Here is an 18,894-nt window from a genome sequence, read left to right as displayed (position 1 = left end):
AGGGAGCAGGGGGTGGAACAGTGCCTGTGCTTCCAAAGTACTGTGTGACAGTTTACCTATATGCAAAATAAACATAATAATAGGTACTTCACAAGTATTTCAGACCTTCATTCCAACCTTATCCTTGGTCAGGTTCCCTGGATGCATAATGGAGAAATGAACCTTGAAGAGGAAGGAAACAAGTTAAAAGTAATTGGGAATAATATAAATAATTTCCACTTAAAAAAAAAACCCTAACCAACCTTACTGCAATTTCTCTGATTTCTCATTCACTCTCTTTTCCTCATAAAGAGTTTCTACTGAAGACAGTAGGAGTTTCACTATTGACTTCAATGGAAGCAGGATCAGGCCTAGAGCATAGACCTTTAAGAGCTTGGGAGAGCGACTGTGGCAAAGAAGTTTGCTTTATTATTAATTATTAATTATTTTTATTATTAAGCAGTTCAACAATCTCATGAGCCTAGGGAGAATTTAATTAATTAATGTCAATGGCTAATTTAACTGTGGAAAAAAATGAGATAGCTAGAAATAAATTCATTACAATTGTATATTGGAAACATTCCAGGAAGAGTTAAAGGGCTTAGGATTCAGTCAGTTATGTTCTGAGGAAAAGTCGTGTCACAGATAGGGAATATCATGCAAGTATTGCAGTGTAATGAAAAGGTAGGATGGCAGGCCCTCTCTGGAATAATAAAGTTTACCTCTCCATTATCCTGCATTTTGAGGGATATCACTCACTCATTTTAATTCTGAAGCTTCCTATGCCTCACATAAATTTGTTGCCACATTTTACAGTTAAAAATATTTACATCAGAAATAATCATAAAGTTGAAGTTTGGAAAGAGTCATTAGCACTGAACGTATGAAAGTTTTATACATGTAGTGCACTGGGGATGAAATTCGATCCCCGCTAAAGTCCACGGATGTTTGCCAGGATTTCACCCAGGTTCTTGAACCGTTATCTACTGATGACATGGTCTATGGAGGTGCTTCTGCAACAGAAGTGAAACAACTGAGTCTTTAAGCAATGGTACGTCTTCCTAGCTGTAACCCAGAAAAATGATTATTTGCAGGATTTAGAGACTGTTTTAACCAACCAACCTGCTTGTCTTGCCTCTGATAACCTACATGACTGTTTCCTCTGTGTCTTTTTTTTTCCAGCTTTTTCAGCCATTGAAAGAGATGACTAGAGTTTTGAATAGAAGTGGAGTAGGAAAAGCTTTTTAGTGCTGCTGAGTTGAACATTTTCTAATTATAGTCTCTTACACATTTTAAGAAATAAACGCAAAAGACAGTTACTGAATTTGGTGACAAAATTGTATTGTGAAGTAGAGGACAGGACATGTACTCAATTCTGAAAGCCCTTACCTGCCAAAAAAGTCAACGTGAGTTAAGCATGCTGAGCACTGCACTAGGATCACTCAGCAACTTACAGTTTTAGACCCTCAGTGCCACCACCAGAGAGGCTATGGCCAATTTTCTTATCCACTGATTTTTTGTTTCATGCCATTTGGCCATTTTGAGGTGCAGATTCCTTATGATTTTGTTTGCTTTTTCACATGTGGTCACACGTCAGAGCTACTGCACCTATAGTCTCGTGCTGTGGTTCAGCAAGGGGACCCACTCTAGACAACCAGCTCCTCAGTCATCACATCTTGAGTGTACACCTGTTCTGCTAGCATCATTCTCAGAGACTGATAGTCACTTTATTAACCCCTGCCTCTAGCAAGAGGGAATCAGTGTGCTGGCTAGGTATAAGCTCTCTAGCACCACCAGCCTCTGTCACTCAAGCACTCTCCTCTGGTTAGGCAAGCCCTGTTTATGCCTTCTAGGTTGAGGGGGCACCTCTGCCTCTGAGTCCCCTTGAAGTATTGCTGCAATATCCATCCCCTTACACTGGCTACTTCCAGAAATACCAGGTCTTCTGCTCCCAAAGGAACAGTGCACTATAGTTTACCACTTTTACCTTAAACTTCCTATATAACACACAGCACTTGCAATGAAACAAAAAGTTTATGTAAGAAAGAATAGTGATCCCACTAAAAACAAAAGAGTGATAGCAACAAATGATTAAAATACAAAAATAGAATCATAAAACATAAATTAGGGCCTATACTTATTAATAGTTACTTTTCCTATCTAATAAAGTAGGTTTTCCCACCCCAAAGTGCAGTCTGTTGCAGAGCTGGCTGTTTTCACAGGAACCAGGATCCAATCTTACATGAAAAAGAAGATGTCACCTCACTGACTAGATCCAGAGTGCCTCTCCCCAGCATGTTAAAATCCCACCTGTTTCAGTATAATCTTTATTCATACACAGGGCTATACCCTATGTTGTAAAGTTCTTTTTTTTTTAATCTCCAAGTGGTTCTGGTTGCTTTGACAGGTTTCCTTGACCTGCTCTGGGATGGAGAAAAAGTAGCCAATTGAGCAATACATAAATGGCAAGCCAGGGAGGGGTGACAACTCCCTCCTGCTTGAATGAGTGATCACTGAGACATATGAGTCCCTGGTGACTCACTTTCACTCCAACACCATAATGACATAATTTTCAATATAGTTACATTATTGTTTAAATATTTTCCATACACATATCTCATACTGATTAGGTGTTTTGGTAAGTCACAACTTTACAGCAGATACCTCACAAGTGACCAGGGGTGAAAGTAGAAATAGGGACTTACCGGTATGGGGCTGGGTTGGGGTCGACTCTGGCCCCTGGAAGGGGAGGGGCCTCGGGCGGAAGGGGTGGGGAGGTGGGGTCAGAGACAACACCAGCTCGTCCTGTACCGGTAAGTGCCCTCCCTCTCCAGGGAAGCAGTGGCAGCTGGGGACTCCAGCAGCAGTTTAAAGTGCCCAGGGCTCTGCCGCTGCTACTGCCCTGGGCCCTTTAAACTGCTGTCGGAGCCCCCAGCTGCTTCTGCTAACCTAGGCTCCAGCAGCAGGGCTCCAGGGCTATCCTCTGCCTCTACTGCCCCAGCCCATTAAATAGCCCCTGGGCCCCTGGGGTAGTGGCGACTGGGGTCTCCGGCAGCTATTTAAAGGGCTCAGGGCAGCGGAGGTAGCAGGAGCCCTGGAGGCAATTTAAAGGGCCTGCAGTGACCTATCATGGATAAATACCGTGAAAATGGAGTAGTAAGTATAGTGAGTTTGTCAAATCTAAGACAGGAGTCACCACCTGGCACCAATATGTCTCTATCACATCTGCAATTCTCTTCCTCCTAAGAAGCATGTTCCCAGGCTGCATCGTTCTCTGCCTAACCTGTGAATTCTGCAGCAAGTCAGACTGTTGAAGCAGGCCAGCTTTGCTTTAGCCCTCAAAGTCTATAAACACTATTATGATCCACAGTTTCAAGTTACCACATAGGTTGTTCTAAGATGAAAGCATCAGAGAGAAAATCTATTAAAAACAATAAAATAACCTATATGTATGCTGACAAGATTAGAAGAGGTCACTCCCCTATCTCCCCACTTCCCAAGGGCTCTGGCCAGTGTCAATCCACCCAATCCTTCAGTCACTGACTTTTAGAGTAGTCTTTCTAGAGGCCTCAAAGTCTCCTAACTGACCCTTCTTAGCTTGTTCTCAATTGGTTCAGTTCCTGGACTCTCACCTCCAACTGAGCAATCAGCCCTTCAATTTTAGGGCTTGCAATCTGCTGTATAGAGCTGTGACTCCTGTGCTATCTCAGGACTTTCTACTTCCTTTTCCTTCTCTGTGCTCTCCCCTTTATAACAGATCTTGTTTTCTCTATTGGTTGCAGCTGTGGTGTCTGCCTCCATGATTGGCAGCTCTGGCAGCTACATGGGGGTGTGATCAAGCTGCTTACTTGTAAACAGGAAAGACTCTCTTCCCACTCTGTCTGTGCTCAGAATGGGGTTTGTAAACCCCATTACTCTTTCCCTAAGGACTGGGGTCCTCTCTTTGGCCAGAAGGTCCTGTCCATTTGCTATATCAGAAAGAAGGCCCTGAGTCAGTTTAAACTATCCAAAAAATCTTTCTTGGTCTGTTGGAGAATCCACTTTGAACTAGTATATGTGAGCCTCCACAGGAGGTGGTACCTTTCTGGAGGTGTTACAACCTGAGTGAATTTTCCTAATCACCTCTCCTCTCCCAACCTCCTTTTTAGTTGCTGGAGTGGCTGAGGTTACCCTACCTCATAGAATGACATATGATCCTTGGCCCACAATGAAACATAAGCTTAATACAACAAGATCTCCCCAAGATATTGCAGGAAATTGCCAGATCAGTCACACAGACTATTTCCCGATGGTGGCAGACTGGTGTGATGAGACTTCACCAAGATGTAGAGCACACACCAAAAAATGAAAAAGGATGAAAAATTGAGTGCTGACAAGATTGCTGAGGTAGTGCTAAAGCGGTTATAGATCTTGAGGTAGAGTAGTTGAGGCATATAGTTTGTTGTGATGCAGTGAAATGAAATTAGTAGCAGACAGTGACCAATATGTCCAATTGCTCAATATGCTTAGCCTGCACACTACAATCTTTCCTACACAAATAGTCTTCTTCTGAATTAATTCAGAGACAAATGATAGGGCTGTCACAGCAATGCAATGCACAAACATAACATCAGTTTTACACTATAACTGTAAATGCTAGAACGACTACAAACACATTTGTCTTGTTTACTTTTTATTTATTAATAATACACACTATTATATAGTGCCTTTTATAATCCCTACAAGTGGAGGGCTCAGGTCTGAAGATCCTTACTCATGCAAGTAGCACAACTGGCTTCAACCAGACTACAAATGCTCATAGGATTGGATGATCAGGCCTGGAATGCAAAAAAATACAGACATCTCTTTATTCATCCCTGTAAAGCAGCTACTCTGGGGTGAAACACAGAAACTGTTTAATTTCACAAGTGTCCCTTAAGATCACCCACTGAAATATCGACCTGATCAGAACCTGCTTAGTTTGCAAAAGCTGCCAATGAAATCACAGCACGGGGTATTATGTCCAAACTTAATGCTGATTTTATGTAGATTGGTATCTTAAGGACCTTTTTGGTTGCTTGCTGTACAATGTCAATGTACTGTAGGTTGATTTTCTTGGTGCTCTAAAGGAAATAGAAGACTCTCTATTTTATCTGAATAGCTAAAACTGCACCATGTTTTCAAATTAGCTTACTGCCCTGGTGTAATTTTTTGTGCCATCTTTAGGAACTGTATAGTTCCTTGAAGTGTTAGGACTGGGGCAGGGGGGGAAGCATAGAAATAAGAAAATAAAAGCTAATGGGGTAAGTAAGAGTAGATAAGGAATATCAGGTTTCACATTTGGAGTACGATGCAGCAGGCAGACTCAAAATGACCACATTAATGGGGAAAGGTTTCTTTCTCTATTAGTTCCGTCAATGCTTCTTCTGGAATGTAGTATGTATTACCTAACAGTATAGCATAGGTAGTGTAGTAAAATATATACCCCACATCTCTGTCTATATATATGTGGGAACGTCAACATTCAGAAGTACCCAAAGTATTCTGCAGTAGGCAGACGTATCTCTATGAGAAGCTACAAACATATCTAACAAAATAATTATATTTTAAATCTTATTTAAATATATATTTTCTGTTTAAAAATTTGGAGGAAACTTGTACAATTAATTGGAAAATATAAAGGAAAGGGACATTAGTACCATGGAAAAGCTTTACTGTTCAATTTCGTTTCAGAGCCAACAAACCTATAATGTCAGATTAGATATACTGAGTGTTTTGAGTTTGAATAAATTGGCTTTTTCACCTATAGTTTCATGTTTGAATGGCACGGGGAAAATAAATAAAATAGATTATAAATTATTAAAATTTTCTGTGACAGTTTAGGGGCATCTACATTTTGGTCTTGGGATAAATGTAAACAATATCCTCTCATTATTTCAGAATAGTTTAAGTGAGTAAGAAGAGCCACATGCTGAATTATCTCATCAAAATTTGTTGCCATTTAGACATTAGGAGAACTATTTAGTAGCAAGCACATTTAAACAACCAGATTGTAGATTATTAATTCAACAGTAGGGTCAATTATCTTAATAAGGACTGGAGATGACATAGCATTTTGTGAATTAAATCTGCAACAGGTTATTGTGAAATTGCCTGAGGGTGAACATAATCAATTTAGAGCATCTAAGCAACATTTACTTTGGTGCTAAAACTGACAAACACAAACATGAAGCTTGTCTATGCTGTCAAATCAGAACAATAACACTTGGAATTACCTAGGTATTATTCTTTAGAGCTAGGGGAAAGAATTATTTGGTATGAGAAACCTATGGATTATTTTGCTTATGTTATATATGCTTTGTACCTGTATTAAGTTCCAGGAAGAGGAACTTTTACCTCCTGTTCAATAAATAGATAAGTATCCAAAGTTTTATGGAAAGAAGGAAGAATAATGCTTGCCCAAATTTAGAACTTTATATAAAACATCAGCCTGTGCACTTAGATCAGATATGACAATATACTATAGAAGTATTCAGCCATATTATTTATTAAACTTCTATGCTGAGTGTCTGCAAATCCTTATTCTTCTGGATAAATTATGTATTACTCAGAACCACTTAAAGAAGCTGCTGAGAGGTCACTTCTCTGAATTCCTTATACCTCATGGAAAGCAATTCACATCATTAAAATACAAGGAAGTGTTGAAAGCACAAAGCTCCCTTTTTGTAATTGGTGTAGATGGATAATTGACAAAAACATCTTGATTGGGTTTGAATGTATGCAATACTTCCACTTTTTAAACAGAAAAGGAAATATATTTAGCATTTGGAGCCTAAGGAGAATGAATGCTGTAACTTGACCTTTATGTCTACATTGTTCAAATATATTCTAAAATGTTCTGAATATTGACTTACAGAAACCTCAGACCTTAGATTGTGTAATTAGCTTGGTTTGTAGCCATCAAACCATACTGGAGTTTTTTGTCATTAAAGGTACTAGAGAAGCAAAGCATGTCATAGAGGTAGTAACAGAAAGAGAGCTTTTTCATGCAGTTCTTTGATTTTTATGTTGAAAAAACAGATAAATAGGCCTTCTTCCTTTCAGCATAGAATCAATAAATTGTGCAATGTTGCGAGCATTGGCAGACTGGCTAATATCAATGTGTCTCCTGTGGTGATACAAGTCAGACTCATTCCCAAACATGCAGCTCTATGGTTATTTTATTGCTATTAGTACAGCATGGCTTTAATGAGAAATATTTCATAAGCTCTGTGCTCGCATAGAGATGACATATTGTTTATCCCAATAATGAAACAATTAGAACTCTTAGCAGGTGTAAGAAGGATATGCTCTAAATATCTTCTAAATCTATCATTCTCTGTTGGATGCCTGAAGACTTTCCAATTTGCAGTAAACAATTATAAAAATCTTTTCTTTGAATTTTCTTCTTTAAATTCAGATGTTTACTTATTAGAGCTGCGACACAAACCACATTAAATTCGCATGTCGTATGCTTCAAGAAAAGTTTAAACTTTGAATCTGTTATGCCCTTCAGAAATGGGGAGAGAAAGAATACTCTATGAGTATGGCTTCATTCTGGGAACTTCAAAGTGACTGGACTTGGACCTGGAATCTGACTGGACAATGGATGGCATCATGCCATAGAAATTGAGAGAAAGGAACATCGCGTCAGTTTAGCTGTTGACTGGATTAACAGAGCAGGAGGGATTCAGGAAAGTAAAAGTTTCACAGGGTCCATTTCTATTACAGAAGGGATGCATTAAAGAAACCCTACTTAGAGTCTGATTCAAAACCCATTGAATCTTTCGATCAAGACCTTGTTGTGCTAGTGATTTGATGCTATCCACAACAGTGACACTAGAAGATCTGCAATGAACAAGAAAAAGGAGGACACCAGCAGAGCACACTGTAATGAGACACAACACAAGTATGGCTGATGAGACAAGAGTCCTAACTGAGGAGCTGCAGAGAGAAAATATCATCGTTGCTAAGATTAATTAAGTGAAGCATCTAGAGCAAGGACCTTAAATCCTGAGTAAGTACAAGGCCTGGCACAGTGTTGTGAAGCCAATGAAAATGGGTGTGGAAATGACAGAATGGTGACAGCAGTGTTAAGATGATACTAAAAATGGTTGTGAGAATAAATAGAGAGTGTAGAAAGTACAGTCAGTAGATCAGCAATCTAGAACACCAAGGATGAAGAGAAAAAATAACTAAGAAAGAGGATGAATCATAGAATATCAGGGTTGGAAGGGACCTCAGGAGGTCATCTAGTCCAACCCCGTGCTCAAAGCAGGAGCAGTTCCCAACCAAATCATCCCAGCCAGGGCTTTGTCAAGCCTGACCTTAAAAACCTCTAAGGAAGGAGATTCCACCACCTCCCTAGATAACCCATTCCAGTGCTTCACCACCCTCCTAGTGAAAACGTTTTTCCTAATATCCAACTTAAACCTCCCCCACTGCAACTTGAGACCAATACTCCTTGTTCTGTCATCTGCTACCACTGAGGACAGTCTAGATCCATCCTCTTTGGAATCCCCTTTCAGGTAGTTGAAAACAGCTATCAAATCCCCCTCATTATTCTCTTCTGCAGACTAAACAATCCCAGTTCCCTCAGCATCTCCTCATAAGTCATGTACTCCAGCCTCTAATCATTTTTGTTGCCCTCCGCTGGACTCTTTCCAATTTTTTCACATCCTTCTTGTAGTGTGGGGCCCAAAACTGAACACAGTACTCCAGATGATGCCTCACCAAAGTTGAATATAGGGGAATGATCCTGTCCCTCGATCTGCTGGCAATGCCCCTACTTATACAGCCCAAAATGTTGTTAGCCTTCTTGGCAACCAGGGCATACTGTTGACTCATATCCAGCTTCTTGTCCACTGTAACCCCTAGGTCTTTTTCTGCAGAACTGCTGCCTAGACATTCAGTCCCTAGTCTGTAGCAGTGCATGATTCTTCCATCCTAAGTGCAGGACTCTGCACTTGTCCTTGTTGAACCCCATCAAATTTCTTTGTCTCAGTCCTCTAATTTGTCTAGGTCCCTCTGTATCCTATTCCTACCCTCCAGCGTATTTACCACTCCTCCCAGTTTAGTGTCATCTGCAAACTCCAGATCATTAATGAATATATTGAACAAAACTGGCCCCAGGACTGACCTTTGGGGAGCTCCGCTTGATACCGGCTGCCAACTAGTCATGGAGCCGTTGATCACTTAAAATATCATGCCGCAATGATAATGGCAACACTGGGAAGGCAGCACAGTCTTTTTCTGAGTCTGCCAAATCTGCACTCCATCCTCATCCTACAATCACTAAGCCTGAAACTGAACCTTCTTTTGCCAGGGCTTCTGAAGTCAGGGTATGGTTTAATGAGCCATTTCATGAATGGGTATAAGCAGGATCCCCTAAAATTCACGGGCACAGAGACCCTATCACTTGGAGGGACTAGTGCATGCTTTTCCAAAAAAGTAAACACTAGCTCTCCTCAGCACCCTCGCATAATGCACCTTGCCAGTACACCTCAGGCTGGTGTCCATGAACCTGCCCCTGTGGTTGACCAAGGCCCGCGTAACTAGGAAGTAGTGCCCTTTGTGGCTAACATTCTCTTGCTCCTTGCAAATAACAAACTATGGGCATATGACTACCATTAATGGCCCCAGCACAGTTTGCCAAGCCCTTTCCCTCAAAGTCAGTAATTATTTCAGGAACATTACAGCTGTGATTAACCCAAAGCTGGTGGGTGCAATTAATCAACTCACAACTATGAATGGTATGGAGAAAATGAATAGGAAAGTGTAATTTCCATATTCACATAACAAAAGAAGCAGGGGTTACTCAATGAAATTAATAGGAAACATGTTCAAAACAAACATAAGGAAGTGTTTCTTTATACAACACACACCAGCCTGTGGAACTCATTGCCCTGGATGTTGTGATGGCCAAAAGTACAACTGGGTTCAAAAAAGAATTGGGTAAGTTCTTAGAGGACAGGTCCATAAATGGTTATTAGACAAGACAGTCAGGGACACAATGCCATGCTCTGAGTGTCACTAAACTGCCAACTGCCAGAAGCTGGGACTGGATCACTTGATAATTGCCCTGTTCTGTTCATTCCCTCTGAAGCATCTGATGCCATCCACCGTCACAACACAGGATACTAGGCTAGATGGACCATTAGTCTGAGCCAGTATGGCTATACTTATAACCACAATCCACACAGACAAATTGCCAACACCAAACTGGTTAGCCACAGACCTCTAGCAGTGTGGAGTAGCCAGCTTCTAGATGGCAATAAGTATCAGAGGGGTAGCTGTGTTAGTATGGATCTGTAAAAGCAGCAAAGAGTCCTGTGGCACCTTATAGACTAACAGATGTTTTGGAGCATGAGCTTTTGTGAGTAAATACCCACTTCGTCGGATGCATGTCAACCGGATCCATGCATCCGACGAAGAGGGTATTCATCCATGAAAGCTCATGCTCCAAAACGTCTGGCAATAGCTACCCATGTCTTCAATGATATGGCCTTACTCATATGCATATCCTGGCACTGGAAGGTCAGGGAAAGCTTCTCACACAGCTCCATAAGGGTTTACTTTTTCATGTAAAGGTTCTGGAGCCACTGATGGCCATCCCAGGTCTGCATGATAATGTGATTCCACAAGTCTTGGCTTGTGGAAATCCACAGATATGGTAGCAAGCATCAAGTGTGTCAAATGTGCTGCAGGTGTCATGGCTGTACCCTCCTTTAAGAGCTGCTGCCACCACCTTCAAAAGAACAGAAACCATCACTGAAATGTCCACTAGTCTCATAGACCTTGTGTGTTGGTCCTGCAACAACAGTGAAGCCATGAGCAGAAGAAGTTCTTCCACCATTGCTGGACCCTTGGACTGTCTTTGAGTGGAGTGGACAAAGCTGTTAACATGCAGACCTGGAAATGTCTTAGCTGGTGGGCTGAGAACACATCCACACAAGGTCAAAGGATGGACAGACAAATTCTCCCACAATACCCACGAACAGAGCCTTTCAACAACTTCAGCTAACACAAGGCACAAAGAACCCTGGATGCACACCAGAAGCTCAAGCTTCAAACAAAAGTCAATGCACCACCAATGTGGACAGGGTTTCTGAAGTAGGAGGTGCGCACACCACTGTAATGTGGGGCACCAAAGTCACAAAACTGCATTAAAAAAAAAGATTTAAAACCAAACCAAAACAAACACACTGAGTTCTTTTTATTTACCATCTGTGTTTTGAGTGTTTGGGATGCAGTAGGATCACATTTTCATACTTTATGCCTGAACTATAACAGCTAGATTTTTTTTATATAAAAAGAAATGGAGAATATCATATAGTCCCATGATTCCAAAGCTGGGGCTTTAAGAAACACACCAATTTTCATGGGACTTGTGGCAAAATTATGAGAGTTGACAACACTGCAATCTGTCAATGTACAAGAAGTTGTAGGATTGAGACCTTAGATTGTAAACTCTTCAGAGCAGGAACTGACACATCTTAGATGCAAGTACTTCACACAACAGCATGGGGCTCTGATTCCTTTGGGAGCCTTTGGGTACTAATACAGTATGAGTAATAATTTCACTAGTTCTCCAGTCTCTGTACAGTTATCCAAGGCAGATGAAACCTGAATGTCTCATAATACTTATTTTTAAAAATAAACACAAACTTAAAAAAAAAAGACTTTTGGGAATTTAATAAACTTAACAAGAGTTTGGGCTTGTCTACACTTAGGCTATATCTACAGTAGCACTTTTGTTGGTCAGGGGTGTAAAAAAAGACACACACCCCTCCCCTCTGACTGACAAAAGTGCCAGTGTGGACAGTGCTGAGTCGGCGGGGAACCTGAGTGATGTCCAAAGGTAGCTGAAAATGAAGCTGTGTGGATGAGAGAACATGATACAGAGCAAATAGAGAGCATTATCTGAATGCCTGATATACATAATCAGTAAGTATAAATTAAGAAGAGGTCAATAGAAAGATAGCATCTAATCCCCATTGAATGCTCTTTGCCCTGCCTACTATATTTGCCTTATGCAAACAGCTTCTAAACATTTGAATGCAGGAAATCTCACTGAAAATCAAACTCAATATATTCTTAGTTGCAACCCAGCACTGCTACTGTGGATACAAACCTGAGCCTAGCACAAGAAGCAATGTTAAAGGAATTCTGGATAATTTTGAAACAGATGTCTGAGGAATATCAAAATGAACAGAGTGAAAGAAGAAAGCCATGGAGAGAAGACAAAGGAGTCAAAATTGTGAATCCCAGTCACTGAGGCACAAGCTAGATGGAAGGAAAGAAAATACCAATGTTGTTCAAGTTTAAAAGGAAGGCCAAAAGGTCGGAAGATGACATTTTCTAAACTCAGAACTGAGGAAAAAGATGAAGATGAACCTTCATGAGTGCCAGAAGTGAACAAGATAGAAGAACTCTGCTTCAGGCTTCTGCACAGTTTAACTCCTGCCTATCTATTAACCATTTTTGACTGGCCCTACTTCTAAAGTTAATAACAGAAGGGTTCTGTTGCATCTTCAACTGCTTCTGTATGTTTAGATTGTATCATTGCCTGCAGCACTGAATGCTTTTTTGATTTCATTTAGCTAGGTGACTAGGATCTTTCATCTTGGATGTGGACTTCACCATACATTTTAGGCACCTCCAAATTGGATTACTACAACGTGAGCTACAGGGGGCTATTTCTGAAACTCTTTTAGAAACTTTATGTTGTGTGGCTCTGCTTACAGATGACTGCATACTCAGTGTCTCATGCAGGGAACATATTACATAGCTGTTCCATGGTCTGCAAAGAATTATAATTCATTCAGGGACGCAATTGAAAGTGTTGGTTTCGACCTATAAAATTCTATGGGGTTCTATGTACATTATAGACCAGCTCTCTCTCTTCATGCTGTTACTCAACACTTGATAGTCTGAGGCTGGTGACTCAGCTGGAGCCTTTGCTCTAGTTGTAGGACCCTGGTCTAGTGTATCTTGGAAAAGGACTTTCACAGTAAAGCTCTTCACTCTGTCTTTCTTTTCTTCCATTGGGCAAACACAGCCAAGAGTTTCTATTCTCTCTGAATTTTCCTGAGTGGGTGGGAGTTAAGTAAGAAAAGTTCCAGGTTATTTTTTTGTTAAGGTTTGATTGTGGTAGAGAGTTTTTTTAAGGAGTGTTAGTATTACATTAATCTAGATGGGATATGGAGTCCATTTAAAAGAAAGATATGAAAGGAACATGACAAACCTGGAATAAAACTAAAGTGGAATCCTGGCTGTGTTGACATCAATAAGAGTTTTACCATTGACTTCAATGGGGCCAGGATTTCATCCATGAATGATTTCTATGCCCTCCTGTTTCAGTCATATGATCCCCTGGATTGGTGTGTCAAAATCCCCAGGTGGGATTGGAGTAGTGGTTTGACTGTAGTATATGCACAAGTGTTTAAACAGAACAAGCATTTTTACTTATTTCAGAAAATCTAATTGAAAACTGGAGGTAGGGATCCAAATACTATTGAATATGGTAACACTGAAAACTAAATAACTCATTAATTGATATTCTGCCTTGGTTACATGTGCATATTTCCCACTGGCCTCATTTCTATGCAGGGCTGGTGCAAGGATGTTTTGCGCCATAGGTGAAATTTCCACCTTGTGCCCTCCCCCATCCCCGAGCCCCTTGAGGTGCCCTCCCACGGCAGATCCCCCTCTCTGCCCTAAGGCACCCCCCCGCAAGCCTGGGACGTGGGAGAAATGAAGCGGGGACGGTGTGCTCGGGGACGAGGCGGAGCAGGGGTGAGCTGGGGAAGGGAATTCCCCTGCGTGTCGCCCGCCCTCCCCTTTACTTGCTGCAGGCAGCCCTCCTGGCACCCCCTGCCCCAGCTCCCTCTGCCTAAAAGCTGGCAGCGACTGGGGTGGCAGAAGATCCAGCCGCCGTGGTCTCTGCCAAAGAAAATGCTGCCCCCCAAATCCTAGCGCCCTAGGCGACCACCTAGGTCGCCTAATAGGTTGCACCGGCCCTGTTTGTATGTAACTGTGATTCTGGCTTACCAGGTTATGGTAAAGTGTATTCAGGTCAATTCACTTCTGCATTAGATCAAAGAAATTGTAAGTGTATAAGTGCATTGGGTGTTTAAAATTCATAAAACTAATGAATGTTTACTTGTATTGTTTTCAATTATCTATTCCTGTCATAATGTAATAGCAAACATTCACATGGTAAATATCCTTGCGACTAAATTACCCATCAAAGAAATCTTGTCAAATGCTAATGAAAGGCTTAAGCACTTTAACAGAAAATGCAACTTTCAAAGCAAGTGTGTGTGATATTCAAGGTCAAGGACAGAGTGCAATCTTCACTATCTGTAATAAAAAGAAAAGCCCAAGTGATTGGAGAGACTGTCAGTTTGTCTAGTGTGAGAAGAAGATATAAATATGGATTCAAAGAAAGATCATGTATCTCTGGACTGTTTGGATTCTAACAGTACAGATTAACTGAAAGAGAAGACTGAGATCCCCAGAGTTATTCTGGGTAGCCCTAAAGGACTTTTGGGAAATTGGCAGTCTATTATATCAATGCCATCATTTGAAGTTACAAACTGAGATTTATCTGTTATTATATTTTAGCTGCCTTAGCCTCTCAATAACTTTCATACTTTTTTCTTAGCTAATAAACCTGTAGTTAGTTTACTATAGAATTGGCTGCCAGTACTGTCTTTGGTTTAAGATATGGAGTACTAATTGATTTAGTGTAAGTGACTAGTCTTTTGGAACTGGGAGAAACCTAATGTAGTGTGATTTTTTGGTTTTAATAACCTTTTATCACAAACTTCAGTTTTTTCTGAGTGACAAGATAGTCTGGAATGCTAAGGGGACTGTCTGTGACTTCATGGTGAGACTGGTTCAGTGATCCAGGAGTACACATTTCTTACTAGCTTGGTGAAATCTAATTATAGAACATACCACCAGTTTGGGTTGTCTGCCCTTGTTTTCTGACAGTTTGCCCTGAGATAGTCACTCACAGTGGTGAGCCACTCAAGATAGCATGACAGTAACAAAGCACATAGTTTGTCCCATCTGAAAAGTAATCACTGTAAATCTTATATTTGATAGCCTTTTCTGATATAAAAAAGGAATGTGGCATAACTGTGTTCCAGATACTTGCCACGTTTTGCATGGTTTCAAATTCACAGTGTATAAACAATTTAATTGTTTATATTTATATTTTATATAAAAAACACCAAAAGCAACATCAGCTCATCTCTAGTCAGACTCCTCATCCTGTAAAATTCTTAATGAAAAAGCTATAAAGGAAATTTCTTCTGGAGACCTGAACATTCCAAGCCATATCCACAGCTGTAGCCAAAGTTGTCTGTGCCTGGCCCTGAGTGCAAGTCAGAGGGTGGTGTGTAAAGGAGGCTTCAAAGTTCCCCTTTGCCTACCCCCTATTCTGGTGCTACTCTATTCCCCATCTTAGAGCAGCCTGAGAGCTGCTTTAACTTATGCCAAATAGCAATAGCTACAGAGGGCCAAAACCACAGCCAATGACTGATGAAGCAAAAGAGAATTCTGACCACATATCATTTCCTCTGCTATTCTGGCAGCAGGGAAGGGGAATGTCATAAAAGCCACTGTGCTGGCTATACACCACCAGATGAACACACTTACACTGGGGGTGACATGGGGAACTGTTAAACAATTTTAGAACCTGATTATATTGGGGGTCTTGCACAAAGTGTCTGCACTGACCCATTAAGCCTTTTGTACAGCGATTAGCTTTATCATCAGTATTAATCTTTCAAAAATTTAAACCACAAATGTTCTCCTGAATCATCATGTAAAAGATTTGTATTTTTAATGACTTTCACTCTTGATAGGTCAGTCCAGTGAGTGCTAAAAAAAAGCTCCTTTACAAATCTGAGTACTTCCTACCTCTCTTCGCAGGAATTAAATGTCATATTTGAGAGTTTTGATTTTTTTTTATTATTTTAAATGGAAACCAGCAGTTTCTACAAGTTTAATAATGTATTTAGTATTTGGTTTGAAACATTATGACACGTGGTTTAGGTGTCACAGTATACACATTGGAACTAAATAGTTTAGTAGGTCTTAAAATGCAGCTATTTCAACAGTCGCTGTAAGCCAAATTGATTCTTCTCAGCCTGTGCCTCTGAAGGGGCAGTTATAAACTAGAACTTGTGGCTAAATATACATTAATATTTTAAATAAGCTTTACACAAGTCTAAAATATATAAAGCATGAAAGAAGCTAACTTTCTCCCTCATTGGCTGCATCATTTCCTAAAGAAATAGTCTCTCCTCTAACTGCCAGAGGCTAATGGGTCAGTTCTCCCATTTACCTTACTAAGAGCAGGCATACTGGGCATAGCTATAGTTGTGTCTGGACATGACTGGATTCTCCTATCAACCTGCAAAACCTGTAGAAAAAAGCAGAGCTGTGTTAATTGCTTGTTGTGATTAGAAGGAAAAACAAGTAGCTAAAAGAAAATTGCTAGGAAGGGGAATGCTTTACCCTTAAAAAGAATCAGCATTACAAAGTAGAATCAGAAAACTACAGATCAAAACAGCAGAATAACAGTGGGATATGCAGCTTTTCCAAAAGCTCTGGTTCAGAAGGTTGAGCTGGTGCTCTTCTTCCTAAAGAAAACGTGATGGAAGCTTTCCAAACAGCGCAAAGGTGGTGTTGTTGTTTGTAGGAGATATATCCTAGTGTACTTGATCATAGCATTCACAACCAAATGTGCTGTCAGCTTAGCCATAGTTCAACAGAGGGATCAGTTTCGGAGGATGATTTTTGCCCAGCTATGCTACCCTGAGAGCAGGGAACACCCAAAAGGAACAGAAACAGATTTGGAATGGGTATTAAAATGATCTTGGGAAATGTTACTAACAAAGCTTTCTAAATCAAAATAGGAAAATTATCAAATTAGTGCACTGCTGAGCTGATTAAACAGGGTGGTCACACTAACCGTTGTCTTGTGAAAATGCCCTGTTCTTCAGAAGGCCAGTAATTAAAATTGTAACAGTGGAAACATTGTCACAGATGTTGCTTATAGTATAGGTGTAGGAAAAAGGGTGCCCTTTGTCATGTGACGTAGACAAGAAAACTGCAAAGCAAAACCAAATAGTTCAGGCACCATAGTTGTGGACCAGGAGAGAAGACAGCAAAGGCTGGTCTCCAACCCTTTTCAAAGTTGATTCTCCACTGCCCTACACGCTGTGTGATCAAATCAGAATGGTGGTATTTTATATCTGTTTTGCATGAACTTTGCATAGGAGTAAGTCCTAGATCTTCTAAGCAATTAGGTACTTAACTTCCATTGAAATTAATGGGAATTAGATACATAAATACCTTTGAGGATCTGGACCTACGTGTCTGCACAGAAGACAAGATAGGGGATAGGGGAGACCCAGGCCTTGCTGGTATTAGATGGAGCAAGAAAATACTGCTCAATGCACTCCTGCTTGAAAAACAACCACTACTGGGGTCCCTTTTACAATAACTGCTTTTTTCCCAAATAGTGGGAAGAACTGTCTGTGGCCTGATTTATAGACTATGTATTAATTATATTATGTTATCTAAAAATGCCCAGTTATCATTTTGAGGATTAACACATTCTTGTCTCAAGATTAAGTCCTGTATTATTCAAATTACTATACAGTTGGGAAATCCCATGTACACAGCTGCAACGCTCACACTATAGGAACTCTTCTATATTTACAAATAGTTTATTAATAATATTAATAAAGGGTGGCGTTTGTGGACCTGAATAGGAAAAAGGGAGATTGTAGGAGGTTGGTGGAAGAAAGAACCTTAGAACAGAGCTGAAGCTGTGAAAAGATTAATATTCAATTGGTTTGGCTCAAGTATTTGGCAGGATCCTTATATCCCAACTGGTTCTCCTGTACCTAGAAATAAATCTACAGCCCCCAATTTACTCAAAGTTATTTTACTTGCATACTAAATTGTTTTCCTGTCTCTCTCTCCTCCTGAACATAATGGTACTCCAATCCAATACTTCTGGCAGCAGGGAAAGCTCAAAAATCCAGACTTTTTTTCTTTCCACAAGCAATAAAGTATGTCAGGTATTCCTTAGTGATAAATCTTGTTATTTGCTTTGGTGACAAAATAAGATAATTAGTGGATGATTAGGGAACATGGTAGATATAATAGATTTGTAGTCTAGTAAAACATTTTATACAGTGATTCAAAATCTTGCTCAAAAGTATTTCCAGTAGACTTGAATAGAAACACTGTCATGTGGATTGAGCTCTGACTGTCGAGCCAAGGGTGATAATGTATTGAACTGGGAGTGGGGGAATATTTAGTAGGATACTGAAGAGATTCATTTCATTTAACATCTTTATTAATAATCTGGAAGTGGAAGTTAAAAACATGTTAATAAAATTTGCAGATGATGCTAAATTAGGTGAGGTGAACACCCGTGAGGACAAAGGAATAATACAAATGGGACAGAGTGAGATGAGAGAAACAGGCAGAAAATTACAAAATGAGGTTCAAGTTGGAATAATATAAACTAATATGTTTGAGGAAAACAGTCTCAAAAACAGATATGCATTATGGTTGGAAAAATCTTTGATGCAGTGGAATGCTGAAAAACACCTCAGGATGATAGTATATAGCAAATTGGGCAGAAAATAGTAACTGACAGGTTTTACTTTAGATTAAAAGCAACTCCACTTATTAAGGGACTGGAAGTGTAACCCTCTCCCTTACCTGCCCTCTCCTCCCAGAGTTGCTGGATCTATAATCAAAAGACTATCAGTATTTGGCTTCTTATCTCCATCCAGAAATGATAGAAGCAAGACCCAGCTATCTTGGTGGGACCGGCAGATCTGGCATCCTCTCTACTGG

This window comes from Gopherus flavomarginatus, chromosome 1 (assembly GCF_025201925.1).
Source record: "Gopherus flavomarginatus isolate rGopFla2 chromosome 1, rGopFla2.mat.asm, whole genome shotgun sequence".
Lineage (NCBI taxonomy): Eukaryota > Metazoa > Chordata > Testudines > Testudinidae > Gopherus > Gopherus flavomarginatus.
This window is presented reverse-complemented; position numbering follows the sequence as displayed.